The sequence below is a fragment of the Hibiscus syriacus genome, unplaced genomic scaffold (assembly GCF_006381635.1).
Source record: "Hibiscus syriacus cultivar Baekdansim isolate YM2019G1 unplaced genomic scaffold, ASM638163v2 tig00111427_pilon, whole genome shotgun sequence".
NCBI lineage: Eukaryota > Viridiplantae > Streptophyta > Magnoliopsida > Malvales > Malvaceae > Hibiscus > Hibiscus syriacus.
In genome coordinates, this window is record NW_024063088.1 from 5,878,256 (window position 1) to 5,906,224 (window position 27,969).

The window sequence follows — 27,969 nt, forward strand, 5'->3', positions numbered from 1 at the left end:
TTTATACATCATCATGAAGATTTGTGATAAGTCGACCTTGTTTATATCAACATTGTATTATGTCATATTTTTATAAATTACACGACATTGATATGTCACAGTATGAAATAATAACGTTTTGATTTTGGAAAATGTGATATTTTACCATGAAGGTGATTTCGGGTATGAACCGCCCAATGTTAAATAATGATAATATACTTTTCCATGGATGGATCGAATAAAATAGACTATATGCCCAAGTAGTTCATTGAGGGACAAGGTATAGTTGGCATGCCATAGAGTATAGCAGTTGCAGATTTATATTAACACTATAGTGTGTAAGGACACTAAGTGCAGGTTAATGTCCGGATTAACACTATAGCGTAAGCTTAGTGTAGGTGGTGGGCATGACCTTATGTGTATTGTCCGGATTAGCACTGTGGCGTAAGCTTAGTGCATGTTTAGCACTACGGTGCATGTATTTTACTCGAATACTCAGGGTCCACAGGGTTTTATACTGGGCTATTGTCTATGGTTTTATAGATTATTGGTTACTAAATGGTAAGCATGAAATTAAGCTTACGAGCTTAATGAATTAATGACAAGTATATTGGTAAGAAATTTTATACTCAGTTATATTATTTTGATCATGGTAAAATATTGGATATGATGATAATATGATTTCAAGGTATTTGGTTTTTATAATGAAATTATGCATGAATTGTATTGCACTGTTTATTGTTTTAATTGCCTAATTAAGTATATACTTAGAGTGTGATGATTTTCACGCGTAGGTAAAAAGCCAATATTGGAATAAGGAGTACAAAGCAACATCAAGCATCAAGAAGTATATTTCTATATCAATAAGACATCCTAAGATGTAATGTAGACTTAATTAGTGGCATGTAATAATTATGTTTTATTTGCTTTGTTGAATAAAATTGGAAACAAAATGGAATTTTATAAACTTATGAACAAAATTACAAAGATTTTTGGAGGTACTGTAGCTTATAGTAACCAAGTTTTAGCAAAAATTTTCAGAATGTAAAAGGGGAACCGATTCTCCCTACAGAGAACTGATTCCCCCACTGTTCACTATTAATAAAAAAATCTTTTGAATTAAATTAGTTACAATAAAACATGATTTATACGATATGATATTTTTATAATATCATTTACCATTTTAATAAAATAAATTTTAAATCACTTTTAAATTGTAAAATGGTTTTAGTAATTCGGATAACATCTATAATCTGTATAGATATAATTATACGAATTATGGACGTTACATGTAATACGTTTGATTTATCGGAATCGATTTCCATAAACATTAATGGTAGATTGTATGTGATAAAGATTAAAGTAGATATATCGATTGAAGGATATTCTAGGGTATTGAATGGAGATAGCGATGGAGAATTTTCTGATGAATGGGTGGATGAATCACCGCAGAACCAGTACGATGGTGAGGGGATACTTTGGCTCAAGAGCGTTTGACAGGTGGCATGGAGGTTTTCACTTCTGGAGTTAATGAGGTAATGGATTCGAGGCATTTTAAATCTGTGGAGATTGATATTGAGAAGCAGTAAAATTGTACAGTCCCAATGCATCAGAATTTGATGGGAATAAATGAAGAGAATAATGGATGGATTGGACGAATTAATTTAGGGCCAATTAGGCCCAATTCTACTAAGAAAAATATGGTTAATATACGGGCTAATCTAGGAACCAGTAAAGGCAGATCTATCCAGCTTGAATCTCGTAGGAGATTCAGGTCTTTGGATTCTCCAAGCAATAATGAAAATCGAATATGGGGCTCAGTTGATTATCGATACAATAAAAATAGATAGGGCGAAGAGTCAGTTTCCCCGTCAAGGTACTCTTCCAAGAGAACGAGTCCTTCTCCAAACCGTGGTCATACTCTAGAAAGGAGTGCACCAAGAAGTATAACTAGGAGCAAATTTTTCTCTAGAGTTTATAGTAGAAGCAAGGGAAGGGTAAATTCGAGAAAGGAAAATAATGATTAATCGAAGTCCTCAAGCCATTGTTTGGACGAGGAGGAAGAAGTCAGGGCAAGCCGGGAATTTAGCAATTTGATAGGTGTACAACTTTTTCAATGAGGCAAGAAAGCTTTAATGGAAAAGGCGAATGTTGTGATTGAAGAATTGAGGAAATGAGGAAGGAGTGGAATATGATTTTTTGTGGGTACTAGGAATTTTTCTTTCTTTCTATATCAAGTTTAAGTATTTTTATCATGGAATATGAGGGGAATGGGAAGAAGAAAAAAGTCAAGGGTTGTGAGAAATATTATTTTAGGGAAGAAACAATGCTGATGTTTATTCAAAAATCAAAGGTGGTGAATATCAATCATTCATTACTAAGGAGATTAGGAGGGAATATATTGAGCGAGTATGTGGCATCTCATGCGATTGAGTCAGCAGGGGGATTGATAACTCTATGGGACGTAAGCAAAATGGAGGTGGAGGTCGAAAATGTTCAGGAGAGGATTATTGTAGTTAAAGGTAATCTAAAAGAATTGTCTGTTAAATGTTGGTTTATTAATGTGTATGGTCCATCAGTGGATTCAGAGAAAGAATCATTCTTCGAGGCGTTGTTGCCTTTTGTGTTGCAATTGGATGGTCCCATTTGTTTGGGATGTGACTTCAATGCATATTTGTCACAAGAAGAGAAAATGGGGATAGGTTAAAACAGGTTCTTGATGAGAATCTTTAATGAGTTTGTGTTTAGGGTTATCCTGAATGATCTCCCTTTTTCGGGTGGCAACTTCACTTGGAGTAACAATAGAGAAATTTCTACTTTTGTTAGATTGGACAGATTTCTGGTAGATTCAAATTTATTGTCAGTGTTTCCATCGTTAAATCAAAGTTTGTTCCTTAGATCTTTATCGGACCACAATACAATTAGTATAGAAGGTAAAGGTTTGGATTGGGGGCCGAAACCATTTATATTGTTTAATTACGTGCTAGAGGAGGAGGGTTTCAAGGAAAGAATCGTGGAGGAATTCCAGAAAGCAATGATAGGCAATAGAAGAAAAGAGATTTCAATTATACTAAAAAGTTCTAAAGCGGCAATCAAGGAGTGGTCTAAAGCCAGTTTTAGTAAAATGCAAGGATCCATCTCGGAGCTGGAAAAATATATACATGATTCAAAACTCGACACACAACAAGGTTCCTCTTCTGTCTTTATGGAATCTTTGGGTATGGCTAGAAGGAAGCTTTGATATCTATACAAAAAAGAAGAGATGGGTTGACTACAGAAATGACGTGTCAAAATGGTGTTTGGAGGGCGATCGAAACACAAGATTTTTTTCATATGTGTGTTGCAAATAGAGGAAGGGTGAACACTATTAAAGCTCTAAAAGTGGGTGTCAGTTAACGATGTTTCCTAACGATATTAAATCAAATGTAGTAATTTTTTCAAATAAGCTTATAATAGGAATCTTCACTACAAGAAAATATACCTTTAATGACACACGAATGATGACACACGCTAATTTATGACTTGCAAAAATTGTGTGTCAACAAAAAAATATCATATTTCTTAAAATATGAACGATTTATGACTTACAATAATGTGTGTCATATTTAATAGTCATAATCCAAAAATTTTTTGAAAAAACACGGAGTACACTTTTTAATTGTGTGTTATCTATAAAAGTCGTCTTTTAATTTTCCCCCCATTATTTTCATCTTTTCCCGCTTATTTTTTCCCTTTACTTGGAAGCATCTCCATAATCGGCTTAAACTCTGGCTTCCACCTTATAGTTGTGTTTCACACTCTCGTGCATTTGTTTTATCTTTCTTACCTGCCCGTGGCTTTTTTCTCTCTATGATCATGCATTATCATTTTATACTTGCATCTATTTTGAAACTCATAGTTATGTTGTTTTTGCAGTAACATTTAGTCGGTTAGAGCCTGGAGGGAAGTTGATCATGTGTTTTAGAAAGACTTCAACTGCTTCAGTATCTGATCAGGTTTCCATTAGATTAAGGCCACGGAATGATAAAGCAAGGAATCGTATATGTGATTGGGAATGCCCTAACAATCACACCATCGTTTTCAAGCATAGTTTGCCAGAACGCTCTGTGTTCCCTGCAGCCTACACATTTGGTAAACATTTCCTATTTTCACTTTGCCCATTTGAGAATTGAGATCGTCTTCTAATCACTGTATTCTTTTCTTTGCTTTGTCAATTTTGTTGCAAATAGACAAAGTATTTGATAGTGAATGCGATACAACTCAAGTGTACGAGGAAGAAGCCAAACATATTGCGCTCTCAGTACTCGAGGGAATCAATTATAAGTATTGTTTGTTTCCTGTTCGTTGTTTCTATAACTATATAATCCAGAGAAAATGTCTCTAATCATTGTGCTTTGTTTTTCCTTCAGCAAGCATATTTGCATATGGGAAAACAAGCAGTGGAAAGACGTATACAATGAGGAGTATCACTTAATATGCAGTATCTGATATATACGACTACATCGAGAACATAACTATAGACTCGGGACTACTTTTTCTCATATATATTATATCTGAAATCTACCGCTTCTGTTTCTTGGGAGTGTAGAATATATATATAGATGACATTCTGTTTTGATAAATATGTTAGAATGGGGAAAGAGACTTTTTGGTGAAATTCTATGCCATGGAAATGTACAATGAAGCCGTGAGAGACCTCCTTAGCCCTGATAGCTACCCACTAAGAGTGCTAGATGATCCAGAGGTAATATATTTCTCCTTTCTTTATGCTTCCCAATCATCGTTTTGCACGAGTGTAAGTTTTTTACGACATTGTTTTCACTCAACAGAGGGGAACCATTGTGGAGAAACTAACTGAGGTGACTCTAAGAAACAGGGAACATCTTCACGAGCTACTTGCAATCTGTGAAGGTGAAATATTTTCATGAACTTGCATTTGTATATGATTTCTTTGTGTTTTCTTTTCACTAGAGGATATTATATATGCATTTCGGTACGCAGTTTGAAAGAGGAAGAATAGCATGCTAGGTTCAAATAATAAGCGTCTAAGAATTCATAATGAAGACTTTATAGAGCTGAAATTAACGTGGGAAGAAGCTCAAGGGCTACTTCGTCCCCCTCCTAATCATGTAGTAAGTGTTGTTGTCATTGAAAGTTTTGAGTTTGAAGAATACGAGGTATGTTATATCTTTATTGATCCTTTTTTTCTGTCCACATTTAATATATGTTGTGATTGAAATCACTTTTGGTTGAACTGGAAGTAATAGAAGCCACTTTTATTTTGTCTTTCTAGTGTTTGTTACTCAACTTTGGCAAATTGAACTCTAACATGCATATCTTAGATTTTCTATGGTTGGTACACCCTTGACGAAGACTTAAAGGGTTGCTCAGGAACTTTTTATATTGTTTGTTGTTAATGGATGCCACCACAGAACCAGAATAATTAAATGCAATAACATCATCTCATTCTTTCTAATTATGGCCTTTTTCAAGTTTTTTTGTTCAAAGATGTAATCCATTTTCATAATCGACTGTTCAGTTTGCTTTTGCTAGGATGTGATTACTAATTAATCAGTACATTGTTTTTAGGTTGCCTATTAGTAGTCTTTTGATATTTATATATTCCACAAATTCAATCCTTTCTGTGGGATTCTCTCTTCCCTTTTATGTAGTAGTTCCACAATATTTGCACTCTCTTCCCTTATAAATGATAAGTGATTCTTGATTAGTCTGTGGAATATAGATAGTGTTTTTCATTTGCTTCAATTTCCAATGCTTAACCTCTCAAGTTTATTCAATATGCTTAACTACTACTAGTACTACTATTATGCTGATATCAGATTTTAATACCCTGAAATTGATATGATTGCTACTATTCCCTTCTTGTTTAGAACCATATAAGAGATAAACAATGCTTATATCTTAGTTTCCAGTTTATTCATTGAGATTGTTTTTGCTGCTTCAACCATGATGTTGTATATGTTTTGTCATGTGTACTAAAGCACAAATGTAATATCTTCTTCTGGTATTTCTGGTAGTTGCTGCTGCATTCCATTAACTATTCCTTTTGTTTCTTTGTTGCAGAAAATTTGCTTGTTTATCCACCAGAACATGTTATCTTTGGAGACTATGCCTATGAGTTATGGGATGAGGAGATGATAAGAAAGATTCTAGGTTTCTTCACTCCCAGAAACATGAGAATTGATGTAGTAACAAAATCCTTCAAGCTAAATGGTACCATGTTCTGTTCTATTTAGTCATCATATTTTTATTGTAAAATATTGGACCATGTTTCTATGTTCCAAGAGTCTAAGAACAATGATGATCTAATTTGAAGCCATATGGCTTTCTTTGATTTGCAACTACCAGTTGGTTGGATTGTCCCTTTTACATTGTAAATTCCCACAATTATCATGTTTCTTATGTTATGTTGATTCTGTTTAACTAAAATGTGTTTAATTTCTTTTATTTATACTGATAATTATGGGAAAGCAACTGAGTGCATATACTCTTTGACACACAATGTGTGGCATCTTCATTTATGACGGGGGCTTCAATGACACCCAATGTAAGTCATAAATGTGTGTCATAAATTTATGACACACAAATGTGTGTCGTCTTCATTTATGACGGGGGCTTCAATGACGCGCAATGAGCGTCATAAATGCGTGTCATAAATGTGTGTCATAAATGTGCGTCATAAATTTATGACGCACAGTTGCACGTCATCTGAAATTCATGTCGGTGGCTTCAATGACAGGTAAATGTGTGTCATCCGCACCCATAGATGACGCGCAATGCGCGTCATTAAAGGGATTTTTTCTAGTAGTTCTTACAGTTGAGATAGAGGTTTGGATTTCAATTTCTCCAAGATTTCAGAGGAGAAAAATTCATTTTTGGAAAGATCTTTCTCGGAGGAAGAAGTTTGGGAAGCAATATTGTATTCGGATAGTAATAAGGCTCCAGGACCGGATAGATCGACAATGTGATTTTTCAAAAAGTTCCGTTCAAACATAAAAGAAGACATCTTGAGGTTTTTCAGTGATTTCTATGAGTGGAAAAGATGAGAAAAAGGGGTAAATCATTCTTTCATTACCCTTATCTCGAGAAAGTCTAGTTCAGAAAGTGTCGAGGACTTTAGACCGATTAACCTAGTGGGAGGGCTTTACAAGATTCTGTCAAAGATGTTATCTACGAGATTACGGTAATGTATGGATGTTTTTGTTGGCCCTTCCCAATTTACTTGCATTCCGGGAAGGAAAATTATAGATTGCTTGTTTATTGCGAACGAGGGGATTGATTGTTGGAGAAGGAAAGGCCTTGAAGGAATAACGTTTAAGATTGATTTCAAAAGAGCGTATGATTCTATTGATTGGGATTTATTACTAAAAACCATGGATTGCATGGGGTTTGGATAGAGGTGGAGATCTTGGATGAAAATGTGCCTGTCTACGACTTCAATCTCGGTCTTAGTGAATGGTTCTCCTTTGGATGAGTTTCGGATCGCGAGGGGTCTTCCATAGGGATTCTCTATTTCTCCTCTCCTTTTTAATTTGGTAGGTTAATTATTAAGTTTGATGTTGTCCAAAGTTGTGAGATTAAGATTGTTTAGAGGATTTGAGATTGGAAGTCAGGGTGATTCCTTTAAGCTATTTCACCTCTAATTTGCAGAAGATTTATTAATTTTTTTGTAATGTTTTGATCAGATAGTTGAAGAATGTGAGGGTGCTTCTGATATTTGAGATTATGTCTGGATTGCAAATCAATTTATCCAAGAGCAGGTTATTCGGAATCAACGTGAAATAATGGGTCATTAGTGAGTGAAGTGCTATAATAGGGTGCACAGTGGGTTCATTTTTAATTGATTATTTAGGGTTACCCCTTGTGGCAAAGAAAAATTCAATATCATTATGGGATCTGGTTCTTTGCTCCCTACCGATATATTTCATGTCAATTTTCAGAATGTCGAGATGTGTATTGAAAAAGCTTAATTCAATTATGACAAATTTTATTTAGGGGGATTCAGGTGCTAAAAGCAGAATTCATTGAGTAAAATGGTCTACTGTTTGCAAGCCTAAGGCTTTAGGAGGGCTTGGGGTTCCAAATTTAGAGCTTATGAACAGAGCATTATTGGGAAAATAGTTGTGGAAATTTGCCAATGAGAAGAACTCATGGAGGAAAAGGATTATTTGTTGTAATAAAAAAAATTGATCTGAATTCAATAGGGATGGAAAATTCGACCTCCTACAAAGCATCTTCGATATGGAAATATGTCATTAAGAATCGATGTTCGGATGATGATTTTGGGGTATGTTTGCAAAGTAACTTTATAATGAATGCGGGCAATGGTGACTCAATCCTGTTCTGGCATGATACTTGGCTGGATGGAGTTTCATTAAAAGAACGATTTCCTCAATTGTTCATTATATCAAATAACAAAGAGGGGAAGATTGTCGATTTTAGAAAATCAAGCTCGTCAGGTTGTTTTTGAGACATTTTTATGAGAAGAAATCTTGTCGATTGGGAGGTGTTGCAATGGAATGAGCATATTTCATTGCTGATTGTATGCCCCTCTGCCTATACACCTCTATTGCTGCCCAGCACCAAACACACTCAGCAACTGAACCGCTAAGCACTCCATGCTGATGATGCCACCAGCGCTGATCACGAGCTTTATCTCCGCTTTGGCCACTTGCAAGCAAAAAAAATCAAAAACCAAATATATCTTTTTCGTTCATTTTTCTCTTTGTAATCAAATCAGGTATAAATACCCCCAAAATATCTTGTAACGAAGGATTCAGCAATAAAGAAATCCAAAAAAAAAACAAAAATTTTTGAGGTAGCTTATCTTATTTTTTTTAATTTATTTGATGTGTTTGATTTGGTTTTCGAATCAAAGTGGAAAGTAGAGAGGTAAGGGGAGAGAGAAAATATGTCATCTTAGGATTCCTTCATCGAGATCTAGGTCGTAAGAGTCAATAAGCTAGGGTGTCACTCTTAGAGGCTTTGCATGTTAGATCTAAGGCTTGTGTAAGGATTTTAAAGGGAATGTGAGGAAATCTAAAGGGCCGCAGTGGTTTTAGGGGTTTGTCGGAGATAGAAATCAACGAGTCATGGTGTTTTTGGATCATTTGTTTGGGGATTTTTAGCTTAGGATCTAGGTTAAGGATGATAGATCAGAGGGAAAAGATGCAAAGAGGCTTCATTTTAGGCTAGGTTTAGGTTGTCGGACCACCATAGACGTTGGTTGGTTTCTGGGTTTTGATGTATTTCGGTTGAGAAATGGGAGAGGGTTAAGAATACTGAAAATAGGAAAATAAGAGAGAGTGGCTAGGGTTCTTTTTTTTTAATTTTTTTTGCTTGAAATTATAAAAAGTATGTTTTTATAGATTTTGTTTTGGTTTAATTATATTTAGATCCCTATACTTTGTGTGTTTTTTTAGATTAGTCCCTACCTTCATTAATTTCATGATTTACTTTGAATGTTCAAGCACTAATCATGATATTTCTCGTTTTTATGTTTTAAGTGTTTACTTTTAGGGTATTCTCGCTCATACCCCTGAAACATTGTCGTGTATTCTCGTTTGGTCATTTGTTTTGTATTGTTTTTAATTAATTCGGATGTGTTGTCCTTATTGAGTGTTTTTCTCATTTTTTTGAATATTAGTAATTACCAGGTGTAAAAAAGTGAAAAATTATGTTATGGTCCTCTATCTTTCGACATGTTCTTACATTTTAATCCTCTGTTGTGTTCTTCTATTATTTATCTCAAATTGTATACCCTTTTTATGGAAATATACCATTTACTTCTGTTAATTAATAGGCATTCGCAAGGAAAAATTAGGCTTTATGTCCTTAATATTTCCATGTTTTTACATTCAGGTCACCAATTTACGTTTTTAAATTCGTTTTAATTTAATGCTTATTTTCTATTCGGTCAGTGTACTGAATGTTTATATATTTTTTGTTTGATCCCTGAATTGTTTTCCTGATTTTATTTTAGTCCCTGCTTTGTTTGTATATTTTACTTATAGGAATTTTAATTTCTACATTTATTGTTGATATCTTTTAATTTAATCCATCTTTATACTTTTCCTAATTTTAGTTATTTATCATTGTTTCCAATTCCCGTAATTTAGCATGTTTCCTTGACTTTATCTTCTTTCTTTAATTTTCTTTCAAAACATATTAAATTCATTATTTCCTTACTTTTTCCTTTGTCGTTTCATTAAAATTCTAATTTGATTTAACTTTATTCCTTTGTTATGTTAACTAATTTGTTACTCTTTATTTCATTTTTTGGAGTTAATTTGCATGTTTCGTACTCTTTAATTTGGTATTTCCTAATTTTTTTAATTTGCTTTTAGCATCTTTTGTCTTTCGGTCACTGATTAGGGTTATTTCGGGTTTCAGCCTTATTTTGCGAAATTTACCTTTTTATTTTTGTTTGATATAGTTTCAAAAAGCAAAATTAACGCTTTAACCACTGAATGTTTGTCGTGCTTTTCTATTTTGGTCATTGATTTGTGCTGTTTTGAATTCATTTGCCCTTGATGTGTTGTTTTAAATTGAATCCATAGATTTAGGTTTCAAATATTTTTGTCGTAATTTAGATTACTTCATCTTTTAAATTTGGTTCTTACATGTAGATTCCTTTTAATTTAGTCCCTTGTTAGGAAATTGTCTTCTTTAATTGGTTGTAAATGTATGTATTTTGCATAAAAATTAAGAAGATATTGTTTCATAAGGAGAATCTATGGAAACGCGTCTTGACTAACAAGGAGAGTGTTTCCAATGATTGTTCATACGAAATTGCATCCTTTTTATTTTCGATACTTTTTCGAATATATTAAATATGTAAATTTCACAAAAATAAACTAAAGCAATATTATTTTCTATAAAAAAAACGTGCCTTAACTGACAAGGAGTGTGTTTTTTAGGATTGTTCGTACGAAGTAATTCCCTTTTCGAAATTTTTCCTAATAGGATCATAATCTAAATGTATATTCGAATTTGCAAAATTTCAATATTTAGATGCCATATAATCGTTTAGCTACCGATTTTGGGCGTTGTGGGGGTACTCATCATTCCCCACGCGTAATCGACTCCCGAACCCTTTTCAAAATGAGTTTCTGGCTAAACGCATATCACTTTTTATATTTTAAAGTTATTTTTCTTAAAATTATTTTAAATGATACTTTTAGGTATTCGACCTAGCGAATCCAAAGGTCGATGGCGACTCCAAATTTATTTATTTGTGCATTTATTTTAAAACCCAATATTTTCTAAAATTAAGTTGGATCACTCCCCGCCATAACCTCAAAAAATTTAAGGATTGTTCCGACAGATAGTATGAGTTTTACCATTATAATAAGAATGAAAAAAAGAGAAAAAATGTACCAAAAGTATTAATTATAAAAAGAGAGCTTAGAATCAATCAAAAGATTAATTCTAATTGAGCAAGTCAACAGTTTTCGATACTTGGTTAAAGAGCAACGCAACTGGGCTTTGCTCTCTAAACGGTCTAATGAAATTGTTAATGGACCAACTAACTGGTCTCATTATTTAGACTTGCATAATACAAACAATTTTATTATTCTATCCATTGATAATAAAATTTAAAAAAAAACTTCACAAACATAAGTAAATGATTGTTATAAATATTTTAATTACTTTTATATTTAAAATTCATTAATTAACTTAAGTGGTTAAGCGAAGTGTTATTCTTCCTAGAGTCCTAGGTTGAAACAGTTGTATTTGTGAGTTTGTGTATGTTGTTAATAACTAAGAAATATTTTAAATATATACTACAATATAATCACTCTAGACTATTAAAAAATCATATTTATATTTATAATATTATATAAGTATGCATGACCCTCATTTAAGCTTACGTGTATAGAATATTAATTATCTCTCTCTTAACCCCTATATCCCATTTTTTGTTTATAGTTAGATGTGCATAACACATCATGATTTGATTAACTGTAAAATTCATAATATAAATATATTTGAATAATAAATAATAGAATAAAACATATGTAAATAATCAACATGGTTGGTTCAAGTGGTAGACAACTTAATATCGCTTAAACATTTCTTGAGTTTAAATCTTTGTGTATACAGAAAATCCCTGTCAAAAACTCATACACCACACTCAAATGTGCCTCTGAACCGAAAAGGAAAAAAACATAAGCAAACAATTTGTCATATTTATCAAAATATTTTTGTTGGGTGATTTGAATTACAAACTATCATTTTCATATGAGCAGGGAACACAAGGCTGGCCGGCTTCCACCATCACTAAAGGTAGGCACAAAGTAAAAGGTTATATATATAGACCACATGTCAACAATCATCATTCATTGCACATTTATCCTTTAAAATAAAAAAAATAACCCTGAAATTCTTAGAATTTAAATGGTTGAACTTGATAGAGCATTCATCTTCAAAAAAAATGTCTCCATTTTTTTAAATAAAGTAAATTGTTTTGCTCTTCTTATATTAGTATTAAAATGATTACAATGTAATATATGCTCAGAATCTTTTCTATTTATTGATAATATTTTCCTTTGAGAATAATATCACTATCTTCTATCATTGAAGTCGATCAATAAATTTCATGTTAAAATTTTATTTATTCTTGTGTAATATGGAGCTAGGGATAGGCATGGGACCTGAACCCGACGGGTTCCAACTTGACCCGGTCGGATTAGGTCGGATTTTTTTTATAAAAATTCTGAGTTCAGGTCGGGTTGAGTTTTTTAAATGTGATGTTCGGGTCGGGTCGGGTTCGGGTTTAGGGTGAAAATACCCTACCCAACCCGACCCAAAAAATATAATTTTATTTATATATTTAGGAATAATTACAATAATACCCCTCTATATATTATTTTTTCCAATTAAATCATTATTTTATTGAATAAAAATAATATTTTTTTCGAATTCGAGTCGGATGGAAGGTATATATTTTTCAAGTCGGGTGAAAGATGTAAAATTTTTTAGTAGAGTCGGGTTTCGGACCCGACCCATGCCCATACCTATATGGAGGCATTTCAAAGTAAAAAACTTTACAATCCCAAAACCCCTTTTAGGGTTAATAAATTACAAAGATTACAATTATTAGTGAAGAAAGAAGAATGAAACATCATAATTATTGCCATCTCCAAATACAATAACAAAACTTGGACCAAAACAATGTTACCCAAAAGAATTATTACTTTATTGGTCTCAATGATGTATGTAGATCTAGCATGCTGCCTCCCCATTATATCTCACCATGGACATGCTTCTGCCATTCACAAACTTTATTTCTTTTAATTTTTCATCCCTTCTTTTTTCATGTTTTGTTGTTAGTGTTAGAACTCCCTGGACAAAGATTTTTGAGTTCTACTATGTTTCTATCATTATATAGATTCTAAATACGCTCATTCTAATAGAAACGCAAAAAATCATGTTCAATTTTAATCGAGATAGAATAAAGAGATGACATGTATCATTCTTGTAGATTTATATATATATATATATATAATTTTCGAGGTTTTGATTGCAATTGTATCATATTTTTTATTGTTATATCTTCTCTGGATTTCTTTCGTAAATTGTACATTCGCTAGTCAAGAAGAGATTCCTCCATTAATCAAAGCCTCCTGAGATCAATTTCCTCCGATATTATCTCTGACAAGTCCATATTATTTGTTAGGTGGTCATATCCATTGGCCCCGCAAACTTATGAGTAATCATCGTAATCTTAGACCTAATACCATGACTAAAGATAAATATACAAGCCGTCATGTAAGACTGCGAAGGGAATAATGAACTTTCTTCCTCTCAATCATGCATCATTCACTGTTTTTACTTTCTTTAAGAATCACCGGTTACAATTTTCCGTCTAAATTAAAAAGATTGATCTGCTTATGGTAAATTTCCGAGAGAGAATTTCAAGGAATAAAAAGCCAAAGGAAGTTAGATCATCAACTCTTCACGGGGACCATGACAATGGGATCTGTCGGTATAACACGTGCTCAAGATCTAATATGAAAAAGAACCATGCGATTTGGAAACATTTGTAAAAGAAAAAAGTGGACCAATTTTAAATTTATGCATTCTTAACTAAGCTCTTTTTTGTACCTTTACAAGTACAAAGTCAGAACTAGATCTCAACAGAGACCAAATCTTTTTAACAACTTTAAGTTATATATATAATTTACCTTTATTATTTGTTCATTTCAAAAAATATAAATGATAACATCAAATATGCATAATTCTATATTTATATGAAATAACAAATTAAAAATTAAATTAAAGTAAATAATAAAAAATATGAATTTAAAAAGTGCAAAAGACATAACTATCATATAATCACAATAAAACGTATCTTTCCTTCAAATCTCAAAATGCATCCACGAGCGAAGTTGTACTAAAGCTCCTTGCAATATCTCTTTCAATGTTGATAAGCATACAACTCTAAAAAAATTCATCCTCTATTTTGTTGCGAAGTGTTATCTTGATGATATTCATTGTAGAAAAAGCTCTTTCAGCTCTTGTTGTATAAATTGGGAGAGTCAATAGAAGTTTTACCGTTCGGAATATATTTGGATAAGTGTTCACTTTCCTAGTATCCACCAACCACTGACTTGAGTCAGAGATTGTCAACAATTTTCTTAGACCTAAATTCCAAGATAACTCCACCTCATAATGATGCAATTTTGTTCGTAAATCATTCTTTTCAACTTCCGTGAAATCCTCTGAATTAAATTTATTCACAAGATTGTAAACATCTTCAACCTTGAAAATTTTGTCACTATCTCTTGGCTCCAAAGCATAACCAAGAGTTAATAACTCTATCTACTTCTCATTAGACCTACAGTTTAACTCTTGTAGTTGAACATCAATTGTAGCATAAAATATTTCTACTAGATAATGATGCTCAACTGTAAAATGATCTTGTTGGTGACGAGCACGGTCTCATCTTTCTCTATAAATAGAACACATATCTGGGATATATATGTTGCAACTTTCACAAAATGAGATAACCTCCATAAAAAATTATTCCATCCATCATCTCTGTTGAGTTAATCGATTGACGAAATCGGCCAAGAGGGGGGGTGAATTGGCAATTAAAAATTTGGTGGAAGCTTTTGCAGAAAATTGAAAGTAATTGCACAACGATTTAGAGTGGTTCGACTTTCTCAACCAAAGTCTATGTCCACTACCTTAGCTATCCACACTAAGGATTTTCCACAAATTCACTAATTTGTCTTTCTTTTGAGGACAAAGTGTAACCTTACAAACCCTCAAGAATTATACCCCAAATTCTTGAGAACACTCTCTCCCAAAGAGAACAATACAAATTTGCAAACTTACAAGGAAACCCTCACAAGGTAAATTGTTTGCACAATTCTAGAACAAAGAAAAGAACACTTAAGAATGAATACAATTGAGTACAAGTAGTGTTCTTGAAAGCAAAATGAATATTGAATGAAAAATAGGCTTGAAATGCTCAAACTTGAGGTTTGATGCTTTCTCTTTGATTCTCTCTTGATTCTAGTTGCTTGTTGTTTCTTGTTGTTGATCAATGGCTTCTAAGCTTGTTTAAATACACCTTGAATCACTTATGAACGTTGAGGATCATTAATGAAGTTATTGGAGCCATTTAACTGTGAAAACAATTAATATTTCTACTTGGAGCGTGGGGGGAATCGGTACCCACTCATGGGGAATCGATTCCCTAAGTGTAAAATTCAAATATTTCGACCGTTGATCAGGGGGGAATCGGTACCCCCTTGGGGGGAATCGGTTCCCTCCGAGCATTCTGTTTTTCTCGGAGCCAAACAATTCAGGGGGGAATCGGTACCCCCTTGGGGTGGAATCGATTCCCTCTGAGGAATCTGGAATTTTTGGCTTTGAAATGGTTCGAAATATTTTGTAAAATTGTTTTGAAATTATTTTAAGATTAAAACTTAATTTTACACTTGAGTAAGGATTAAAAATGACATTTGAAAGATTTGGAGTAATATTTTGATATTCGAATAATTATATCGAATATACTTAGAAAATCTTTTTGGAAAATCTTAAAATTCATTTAACTTGATTTATTATATCGAAATATCAAAAATGTTTTCAACAATCTCCCCCTTTTTGATATAACAAAACATTTTAGTAATTTTAAGATTTTGAAATCAAGTTTGAAATTACTCCCCCTTACTCTAACACTTCTCGCTTTTAACATTTCTCCCCCTTTTTGTTAAATCAAAAAGACTTTTTAAAAGAATTTTAAACAAGGTTTTGAAAAGTACTTAGCCAATTGATTATAATAGATATAGCTTAAGCTGCTAAGTTCACAATCAAGAGAAACATTAGTCATTAGTTCCATAATAAATATTCATAAATAAATATGTAATGGAAATTGGTCATATATATATAATGATTCAAAAATTGATAAACATTAAACTGAAACATAAAAATCAAATCAAGTATAGGTTCAAACATTCATAAACAACCAAAGTAAAAACAATCCAAAAACATTCAAAATGTTTTAACAATAATGCAAATATCTAAGTTCAATCCAAACAACCAAAGCAAAGATCAAAGTTCAAGCATCCGTAGGAGGATCGAGAGGAGGGAAATAAGCTCGCATAGCTTCCATTTCATGGGTGAGTGCATTAATACGAGCGTTGGTTGCTTCATTGTTTGCACGCATCTCCCGGAGAATTTCCAATTGTTGAGCTTCCATAGTCGAGAAACGAGATTCTATGGAAGTGAAGCGAGAATCCAAGGATGCATAACGGAAATCAAATGTCTCCATAAATGATTGAAAATATAGAGGCACTTGATCATCTTGCTGAGCTTGTTCCTCGTGCTGCTCTGGCTCATTGTCGACTTCGTCAATAGCTTGCATTAATTGTTCAAGCTCAGTATCGTCGTCAGCTTCTGGTGGAGCTTGTGAAGAACTAGCTTCCGGAGTATCCTCAGAGGATCGAACCCATTCACCGGTTTCTTTATTCTTTATCCATCTCGCTCTCGTTAAGGAAAGAAGATTAATTTGTTTTTTTGAGAGGAAAGACGACATCTAGACCAACTCTAAGCCCGGCTTTAGAAAATAGATTACTCAGAATGCAACCGTAAATTAGAGATGAACATAGTTTCTTATTAGGAACAAGATTTACGGTTTCAACAATTTCAGTAAAAATAATATGAGGTAGGTTTATTTTAATATTGTTTTGGAAACAATGTAACCACCAAAGATCCAAGGCTCTAAGAGTTGAGTAACGACCTTCGGATGGTCGAAACCACCAAGAAATCATTAGATGAAGAAAACGATCATGAAGATCTAAGACACTCGCACTATCCCTTCTTTTATAACGAGAACCTAAAATCTATTTTTCATTTGATATACCATCATTATCTAATCCTAATTTATTGGCTATGTAAGTCGAGTCAAGATGGAAGAATTGTCCTAGGAGATAGGAACGAACTCCTATGGTTTTGGTTTGAGCTCGGTTTTTAATACAAACAACATTAGAATAGAAGATACGAACAAGTTGATGGTAAACTATAGGTTCAAGGTCACAAAGTTTATCAAATTTCCACTCTTGTAAAAGAGGAAGATATCTAAAATTGATATATATCATAGCTTGAAGAGATGGGATACGTTCTTCTCTAATTTTGTAAGAGTCAAAATACTGATAATACCAAAAATGATGATTTCTAGGACCATGTTGATTGAAGCACGAGTTTTGGATAGTCATATTAGGATCAACGGGATTAGGAATAGGAATTTCAGGATTTGGAGGTGGATTTGGTTGTTGGTTTGAACGACTAAATGAAGACCTAGCACGTTTAGGATTTGACATGGTTTAAGAAAATCGAAATAGAATGAATAACCTGCAATTATAAAATACATGTATGCAATGTAATCAATCCCAAAAATCAATTGAGTCCTCAATATTTCAAGGTTCTCTAAATCAATCCTAATGGGCAAAGTTTTTTAAAAACTTATTGAAAAATAAGGTTTTGAAAATCAATATATGTATAGTTTTCATAACAACAACATAATTCAATCAAAACACAATAATTTGAAAAAAAAAATTTATTTCAAAAATTTCAAAGAATTTTGGAAAATTCTTGTGTTTTTGATGAATTAGTTGTAAAATCTAGTTTCTAATCACTAAACAATCAATGCTCGGTCTAAAGTTCAACCTAGAACTAATTAAAACTAGTTCTAAAATCAAAAATTGATGAAATAGAGGTTTTAGAAAAATACCTTAAAGAATTTCAGATTTGAGTGAGATTAGATGAAGTTTGCACGTTTTTGATGATTCCAACAGGTTTAGGAGATGATATTTGAAGAGAATTCTGATTAAAACGATGTTTTGATCAAATATGGAGATAGGGTGAGTGTAGAGAGGATAAACGACGTGAAGAGAAGAAGAGAGGGTTTGAGTTTTTGGGTGTTCTACCCGTGTTAAAAACCAGAACCCCATGGGGTATCGATTCCCCTACAGGGGGAATTGGTTCCCCTACAGGGGGAATCGGTTCCCCTACAGGGGGAATCGGTTCCCCTTCAAAGAGGGAATCGGTTCCCCTTCAAAGGGGGAATCGATTCCCCTTCAAGGGGGAATTGGTTCCCTTCGCACTAAAATGCTAAAATCTGATTTTTAAACACTCAAAATGCTAAATTAATTTTCTCTAGTGGTATTGGCAACTCATATATTGAAAATTAATTATGTTCAATCAATCAAATTTATCATTAAAAATTATTTGAACATAAAGTTAATTTTCACCAAAAATCATAAATTCCCCCTAACTGAAAGCAATGAATGCAATAAAAAATTACTATTATATGCATTTTTCATTTATTCTTAAAAGTGCTAAAATTATTTTAAGCACTAAGTGAAGATAGGTTAGTTAAACCTAATTCTCTCCTAAGTATCCAAAAACGTTCCTTGTCTAAAGGCTTTGCAAAGATATATCCGCTAATTGATGCAAAGTATCAACAAATTCTAGAACTACATCTTCCTTAGTGACATGGTCTCTAATAAAGTGATGTCTTATTTCACTGTGCTTAGTTCTAGAATGCTTAATTGATAACTTACATTGTCATCTTCTGTAACACCTTAATTTAGGGGCTAAAATTAAGAAATTATAAAGTGGCGGATTTAATTGGTATTTTGAAAGAAATATTGGAGATTAAATTGTAAAGTTTTAAAGTTGGCAGACCGTTTTATAAAGTGCAGGAAATTCAGTGGCTAAACCCATGATTTAACCATTTCTTATATATGATGAATTATAAGTTTCTCCCCGTGCGCAGGTTTCATATTTTCCAGATTTCCCTTCTCCAACAACCCAACTTCCAACTCCGATCTACTCGCCGTCCGACCTCCGATCGACGAGCCGAAACCACCATCGTGTTCGTTGTCAACCGAGGAACAAAACCCCTCAAACTTTTCGTCGTGAATAATCTCCGTTCGTCGTTAATTTCAGTCGGAAGTATCGTCGATAATAACTCGGTTTTAGTTGGTTTTTCATCGATTCACGACGATCGGGTCATCCGTTTACGACACCTCCCGCACCATCGTGTTCGTTGCATCGTTCCGAGTTTCTCCGGTGTCATCCTTGGTCTCCGTCGACGGCGGCGTGTGAGGAGGTGAAGCAGTCAAAGTTTCCGATTTGTTGAAATCGAGCTCTCCGTCGTTCAAAATTGTGAACCGAGATTTGTAAGTATCTCGAAATCGCTTAAAATAATTTTTAGAAATTTTTCCGGGATTTTATCACTGTTCACGCGCCCCCACGCGCCGCCACTGCGCGTGGGGAAGGGAAAAGTGACCGGTTTGACCGGTTTTAGAACTGTTTTGACCAGTCACAACCCAACCCGACCCGTTGACCCGACCCGACCCGTTGACTCAACCCATTGACCCGTTGACCGTCGTTGACCATTGTTGATCAAAACTTTGACTGGCTTTGATCGGGCATTAAACGACCTTTGACTTCGACCGAGTATACCTATCCTGACATTTTTCGACGTTCCAAATCCGATTCCGCTGTCTGTTTTTCGAGATTCGAACCCGAAGGACTCGAAATTGCCGGTCAAACCCGTTGACTTTGATTTTGACCGAAATTTTCAAATTTCCGAAAACTCACATTTTATGCTTTCGACGTCCTGAATCCGAATCCGAAGTCCGTTTCGCCAAATTCGAACCCGGTAAGCCATTTTTCACTAATTTATCACCCGATTCGATCCGTTTATCGCAATTAAGCTCCTTTTCTGATATAATTTATGTTGATATGTATCTGAGGAATTATTGGAAGTTGAATTGAAGATCAAAGGCATTCGAATGGAATTTTTATGGTCGATCAGTATTGCACAGAAATCGAGGTAATACTTTACTACCTCTTTATGCTTTATAGAACATGTTGGTATTGGTAAATGCATGAATGGAAATGTTTGGTCTCATATGTGTAATTAATGAAGATCTACACTAGATACGAATACGGTAGAAAGTAGATAACTGAATATGGCTCAGATGACTATTATAAGAAATTGAAGGACAGTTGGAATTAAATTACAAGTTCTGGAATTAAGTGATAAAAGAATCAACCATGGATTGTAGATTATAATTTATTTCATTAAAGGTACTTAGATGATAAATTATGAGAATATTTCGATTAGGTAAAATTACGAAATTACCCTTATGTTGGAAAATGACAAGAATTGTCTTTGGAAGTGGATTAATAAATCTAAAAAGAATTATTGATCTGCTAAAACTATTGATGTGCATAAGAAATGTTAGTTTTACTTGGAAATTATGGATAACCGGTTTTTAACCCCAAGAAGGTTTATGCTAGATACTAGAAGTCTTTTAAAGAATCATTTCAAGATCAAAGAATGTTTGAGGAAGCAATTAATCATAGGATCTCTATATTATATAATTTTCATTAAGAGCTAATATCGAAATTATCTGATTAAGAAATTACGAAAATGCCCTTGAGAGATAAAATAGTCAGAGTTGACCCTGAAGGAGAAAGTACTTTGAGGATTTGTACTTAACTCGATTAAGTACAAATTTAATTATTAATATTCTGTCTTTGTAAAGAAAAATTCATAGTATTCCGTTTGTAAAATCCGAGAAGGCACTTGACCCGAAAATATCCGAGTTATGAGTAAATACCTGAAGAACAATTTATCGGAGGGTGCTCTTTTATCAGAATTGTTCGAACGGACTAGAATAGATAATAAATTGGAATTAAATAATAAGACCGGATGGAGGAAAAAGATTGAAATACTGTGGATCTGTAAAATGACCAAAATACCTCTGTAATAGAAATAACCCAAGAATATCACAAAGCTCAGGAATGATTGGATATCCTCGAGCTTTGAAATGAATGGAATAAAACTGAACATCAAAATTACCAAAATACCCTTATAGCCTAAATTAAGTAAATGTCTTGGATTAATTAAGGAATACAAGTAAGCATAGGTATTGAACTACCTTTAAAGGTAATGGAAAACAATTTAAGTGAGTAGATCAACCCTAAAGCTATGTCAATACCTGAATGGCATAGATATTACTGGAACATGTGTTCGTCTTCTCAAGTTTGGCTCAATGATAAATTTTGGAAGTGTTCATCTCAACTCAGCTCTAGATCGTATTCAGTACTAAGAATTGGACGTTTGATCGACAAATCAACCACGAAGACCAAATTGAATGGAATGGAAGTACAACATGTATATGAAATTCAGGAACGTTTGAATTACTCTGGAAAATCCTGAAGTAACTGGAATGGAGATGACTGCTAAATGAAATAGATAACCTCAATGACTGAGGATTTAGTAAGTGATTTGGATAAGTCTGGAAACTCTGATGAGTTTACGTAGTGTACAATTACAATGGGTTATGAACAAATTAATCAAGTACGTCAGCATTTCATGATATTGTGGAAGTGTGGAAATGAAATAAAGACATTGGAAGATCTATTCAACGATGATTCCGAAAATGGTCTATGGACAAGAATTGTGGTATTAAAGAGTAAATACCATGGAAGAACAATGAATTGACCAATCGACAGGCATTAGTTCTGGAAACTATTCATGTAAGAGTTGTCTGATAATCCGATCAATCGACATAGAATATAAATGTCCTGAACCTTCATTTCTTCCTTATCAGCTCAAGTCACATTCTGAATAACTAATGATTCTGTCAGTCATTGAACGTTTCCAATAGTGATTCTGAATTCCGATATTCTATCAGTATACTGAAGATCCGTATTCCTCTACTTGTTAAGATTATCCAATATCTTTGAATACTATCTGTAAATTCTGGTGTGTTCCCTACTCACATGAATATTTTATCTGATTTTCGATTTGAATTCTGATCTGATACTTGACATGGATTCTGATCTGATATCTGACATAGATTTTGATCTGATACTTGACTTGGATTCTGATCTGATACTTGACCTGGATTTTGATATGATACTTGACCTGATTTATGTTTTGATTTTTGATATATCCGTTTACGGATGGACATATTTTACTTGGGGGGTAATGTTGGAGGAAGTATACCTGGAGGCTCCTTGGCTGTGTGCTCAGGGTCTTATTTACCGGTTCCTCGGCTGTGTGCTCAGGGCCTACTGGACTTGATGGTGGGTGTATGGTTCTGGGGAACCTACACAATTTGGACTTGTTGGATGGGGGTATATATATATATGTTTTTAAAAAAAAGATCTGAAAAGTTACATGATTTTTGGGAACACACTAGAAAACATGTTCTGATCTCCTGAACCTAGACATCCGAAATATTTCCATCGGAAATGAATATTGTTTGTTACTACATGCGATATCAATGGACCTCAGCTCAACATAAAGATCTGTAAATATCTGAACCAATAAGGAAAATATGTTTATCAGTATCTGCACGTTTTTCAGCATCATCTGGTAGTTCTGTATTACTGAGCTTTTCGAAGCTCACTCTATTACTCACCTTTTCAGGTTAAAAGAATTGTACCAGTGCATCTATCGACTTCAGTAAGGGAGTTCTTCCGGTGTTGTTGCAGAGTATGATACATGTGATTAGGGGGCATGTAATTGTATTTTGATTTATATACGAGTCTGGAAATCTGTTTTATTTTTAAATAGTGACAACTGATTTTATAAGTTACATGTTTCGATAAAAGTTTTAAATTTTCCGTTATTTTTACAATGGGTCGCTCCGGTGGCCCTAATGTGACTTCCCGGATCGGATCAGGCTACCCGCATCTGTCTGGGGGGTTACATCTTCAGCTTCCCCTGGGAAGCCTTTTATTCAAAATCTGTCATGCAAGGTTGCTTGTTTATATGTTTCTTGATCAGGTTGTTGTGTCCACCAAGAGCCCAAAGTCAGAGAAGCAATATGTTTGGGAAGCTGTAGCAGACAGTAGCTCCTATGTGATCAGGGAGGATACTAATCCAGAAAAGCTTCTAGCCCGTGGTGCACAGATTACACTATATTTAAGGTTACTCTGTCCGTTCATTAATTTTCCTCCTTTACATCCTATTTGAATGTATTTTCATTTTTATGTTTAAATATTAAGTGAAGATATTAAATAGAATTAGGATTTTACTGTAGTGGTTATTGTTACAAACTTACAATTGCCTTAGAAGCTCCTGTTCTTCAAATGTACAATTCTTCTGAGTGCCAAATGTCTACAATATTGTTCTCTTTCAGTCAGATGACAAGTATGCATTCTCGGATCCGGAAAAATTCAGAACTTGGTGAAGAATTACTCCCACTTTCTTTCTTTCCCAAACTACAATTGGCAAGAAAAATCAAGGACAATTGAGGTTAGTGCGCATGCTTATGTTCTAATTTGGATATAGATCCTATTGCCTTCTCAACTGATGCTTTAGGCATCAAATGAATACTTGTTCTTGCTGCTCCACTCCCTTGTGACACCTTAGCTTATCTTGCTGATTCTGTCCCTCATGGATGGTTCAAGTTGTTTTTAACTGGTTTAATCATTTTCATCTTGTTTGATTTTTGTAATTATAGATAAACACAGTTTGCATTATTAGTCTATTTTAAAGGTGTTGCTACCTGGTTTATTCTCTTTTTTAAAAAAATTCTGTCTGATCCCATATCCAATGACAGAGTCACTCTGTTTTGTTATAAGCACATCAATTCTGAGTTCATTGAAAAATAGCTCTTAACCATTCTTTACCATTTTTTATCTTTGAGCAGGTAGAGGAGGAAGAACAGCCAGAAGGAGAAGACTCTTTTTCTTAAGAATGTTACTTTATTTTACATATAGCTTATTGTTATTTATCATTATTTATGTTTTCTGTGGGGTCTGTTGTAGATGAGAAATCCTAAGGAAGTTGAAAAGATGAGTACAATGAATTCTACAAGAAGACTTTTAACGAATTCTTGGATCCACTTGGATACACTCACTTCACTACTGAGGTATGCATGCAATTGTAGTTTATGCATTGACTTCCTACCTGTAACTAGAGTCGTTAAAGTTCCTTAAAAAATCATGCAGGGTGAGGTGGAGTTTAGGAGTGTTCTGTACATTCCTGGCATGGGTCCTCTTAATAATGAGGATGTAGTAAACCCAAAAACAAAGAACATATGCTTGTATGTGAAACGTGTATTTATCTCAGATGATTTGATGGAGAGCTGGTAAGTTTTGACCTGGTCACCTGATAGCTGTTTTTGCAATATTGGCTTTTCAGGAATGACTTGGGGGAATATATCACGGTTTTTGATTGGATAAAATTCAGACAATCAAGAAATTTTATAACTATTTTTGGCTTGGTTTGATATTTTGTTCTCCATCCATTTCTTGCATGTTTATGATAAATTTATTAGAAGGTTCTTTGATATTTTGAATTGGAAAAGTATTTTCACATTCCACTTGTACAAGACAATCAAAGATAAATTCTGTATATTCACCAAAATCTAGGGAAAAAGATTGTTTAATTTCTGTTACTGTGTTCTCTTGTTCAAGGTGACTGAATTATGTAATTTGCATAACTGTGACGATACATATAGTTTTTTCTTGTGTTATCAAGCTTTAACTTGTTTGTATTTTTAACGCATTGTTATTTTTCAGTTTCCACGATACTTGAGCTTTGTGAAGGGCGTTGTGGACTCTGATGATCTTCCACTTAATGTTTCTCTAGAGATCCTCCAAGAAAGCCGTATTGTAAGATTAATTTTGTATACTTTTCTTTAGTCAGATTTTACTTCCTCATGTGTGTACGTTTATCTTCATGTGAATTTGTATTCTCAATTTAGGGTCTATGACCTGCTCTGCTAACTATTTAGCAATTACTATTATGTTTCCATTATTGAATATAGGTGAGAATTATGAGAAAGAGACTTGTCAGGAAAACATTTGATATGATTCAAGAGATTTCTGAAAGTGAAAATAAAGAGGTAATTCTTTGATGGAAGCCATATTTTTTCACCATCGCTGACCTGAACTTTGTATACTAACTTGGACTATGGAGAACTTGAATACAGGATTACAAAATGTTCTGGGAGAACTTTGGCAGGTTCCTAAAGTTGGGATGTATTGAAGACACTGGTAATCACAAACGGATAACACCATTACTTCGGTTTTACACATCAAAAAATGAAGAGGAAATGACAAGTTTGGATGAGCATGTCGAAAATATGGGAGAGAATCAAAAGGCCATTTATTACTTGGCAACTGACAGCTTGAAAAGTGCCAAGACTGCTCCCTTCTTGGAGAAATTGGTTCAAAAGGATATTGAGGTATGCATGTCGATTTGGCATTGGATTTGTAAGGCTCAAAATAATCTTGAGACTTCAGGTCTTTAGTTTGCTACAGCCCACATGGCATTCAGAGTAGTTCCAATTTTGGGGCTAAAATTGATAGATATTGTGTAGTGAATTACCTAAATCATCTGCTGGTAGTCTTCTATTTGGAAATACTAATGAAAATCTTAGCTTAAGGACAGAAATTAGTTAAACGTTGGTTCTTTGATTATAGTAGATAGGATGGGAGAGATTTTTTATTCATTTTGGAGGAATCAATTTATTTATCCAGCCAAAGTAGGCAAGTCTATGTACAGTATAGCAAACTTCTTAGCAGTAAACAAATATGAACAACAGAAGACTGTAAAAACAAAGTTACAACTGTTGAATCAAATTATTTATTCTTGTTATTACTAGCACATTTTTTTCTTTTCCCCCTTGGTAGCTTACTGGTTTATTTGCTTCTTATATTGATGTTCCATTATAACTGATATAGCTTCTTTTTAGGTTCTCTATTTAGTTGAGCCTATCGATGAGGTTGCCATCCAAAACCTGCAGACCTACAAAGAGAAGAAATTCGTTGATATTAGCAAGGAAGACTTAGAACTTGGTTAGTATTTATGGTTCTTCTATAGTTGGTTAATTATTTACTTTTTGGTTTGGAGGGGGAGAGGCATTTTTTCTTTGGCAGCCATGCTTTTCATGGCTTTGGTGTGTATCTAATGGAATTTGTTGTTATACCAGGTGGTGAAGATGAGGTAAACGAGAGGGAAACCAAACAAGAATATAATCTTCTTTGTGATTGGATAAAGCAACAACTGGGAGACAAGGTGGCCAAAGTCCAAATTTCGAAGCGACTAAGTTCATCACCTTGTGTCCTTGTTTCTGGCAAGTTTGGATGATCGGCTAACATGGAAAGGTGAGAGGTTTTATTTTATTTATCTATCCTTAAATCCTAAACATACATTGAAACATTCCTCGACTCATTTTAAATTCTTGTGTAGGTTGATGAAAGCACAAGCGCTTGGAGATACAGCAAGTTTGGAGTTCACGAGGGGGAGGATCCTGGAGATTAATCCAGACCATCCAATTATTAAAGACTTGAATGTAAGAGCATTTTAGTTAAACTTGATTGAAGATATTCTAGTGTAGCATTCTTTCAACAATATTTATCTTTTAATATTGTGGTGAAACAGTTGAAACATATCTTGGGACCATAGCAACCCAAGAAAGTACAAAAAATGGAAGTATCATACTTAACTCTATTAGTCCGGATTACTAATATGTATACAATTAATATGAGATGTAGTAGTAGTTGCACTAATGAGATATGTGCTCCTGATTCGACAGAGCAGTCGTTGTACTTAGTTTAAGCCGTAGTGGTGATCAAAATGCTGATTGTTAGAAGTTTATTATTACAGAAATGTCGATATACTTGCTGTCCTTGTTTTTTGTTTCTTCTATGATGGCTATAAGGTTTATTCTCCTTGCAGGTTGCATGCAAGAATGCACCCGAAAGCAGCGATGCCAAGAGAGCTGATGACTTGTTATATGATACATCATTGATCTCCAGTGGCTTTTCTGTAAGTGGACAGGATCATTTATTTCGAAAATTTTTCCAGACATTTAAGTAACATTATTACTGTCCTCTTCACATGCAGCCTGACAGCCCTGCTGAGTTGGGTAGCAAGATTTACGAGATGATGGCAACGGCACTCAGAGGAAGATGGGGTAGATCAGAGGATGAGGATGAGGATGAAGTAGAAGCATCGGAAGTTAGTGCTGCTGAAACTGATACGAGTGTAGGTGAAGAAGGCTCAGAGAACAAAGTTATTGAACCATCGGAAGTAAGGACAAAAAGTGATCCTTGGCAAGATTAAAACTCTTCTGTAAAATTTAAATAAAAATGTTGACAAAAAGAAATCCAGGATGAAAGAGAAGGGAAAAGAAATTGTGGGTAGGGTTGGGGAAGGTAAGGAGATCAGTGATAATAGCTCCTGGCTGTTCCTATGGTGAATGAAAGTTATACGTGACGATTTTGAAGCATTTAAGTAAAGTTTTACTTTCGGAGTCATTGTTTTCTTGGAAAGTCTCAAAAATAATTTATTAATATAAAATTAAAAAGATGATATTAATCAATTGTAACTGAAAATTTTACCGAGAGTCCAAGTTTTAAATTTGATAATATAATATATTAAGTTAAAGTCAAAATATTTCATAATATTTT

At 33.9% G+C, this 27,969-nt stretch overlaps 1 pseudogene; it reads left to right on the forward strand.

The window, feature by feature from the left end:
* Window positions 1–2,233: 2,233 nt before the first annotated feature.
* On the forward strand, window positions 2,234–27,814 carry LOC120163206 (annotated as a pseudogene).
* The last annotated feature ends 155 nt before the right edge of the window (window positions 27,815–27,969 follow it).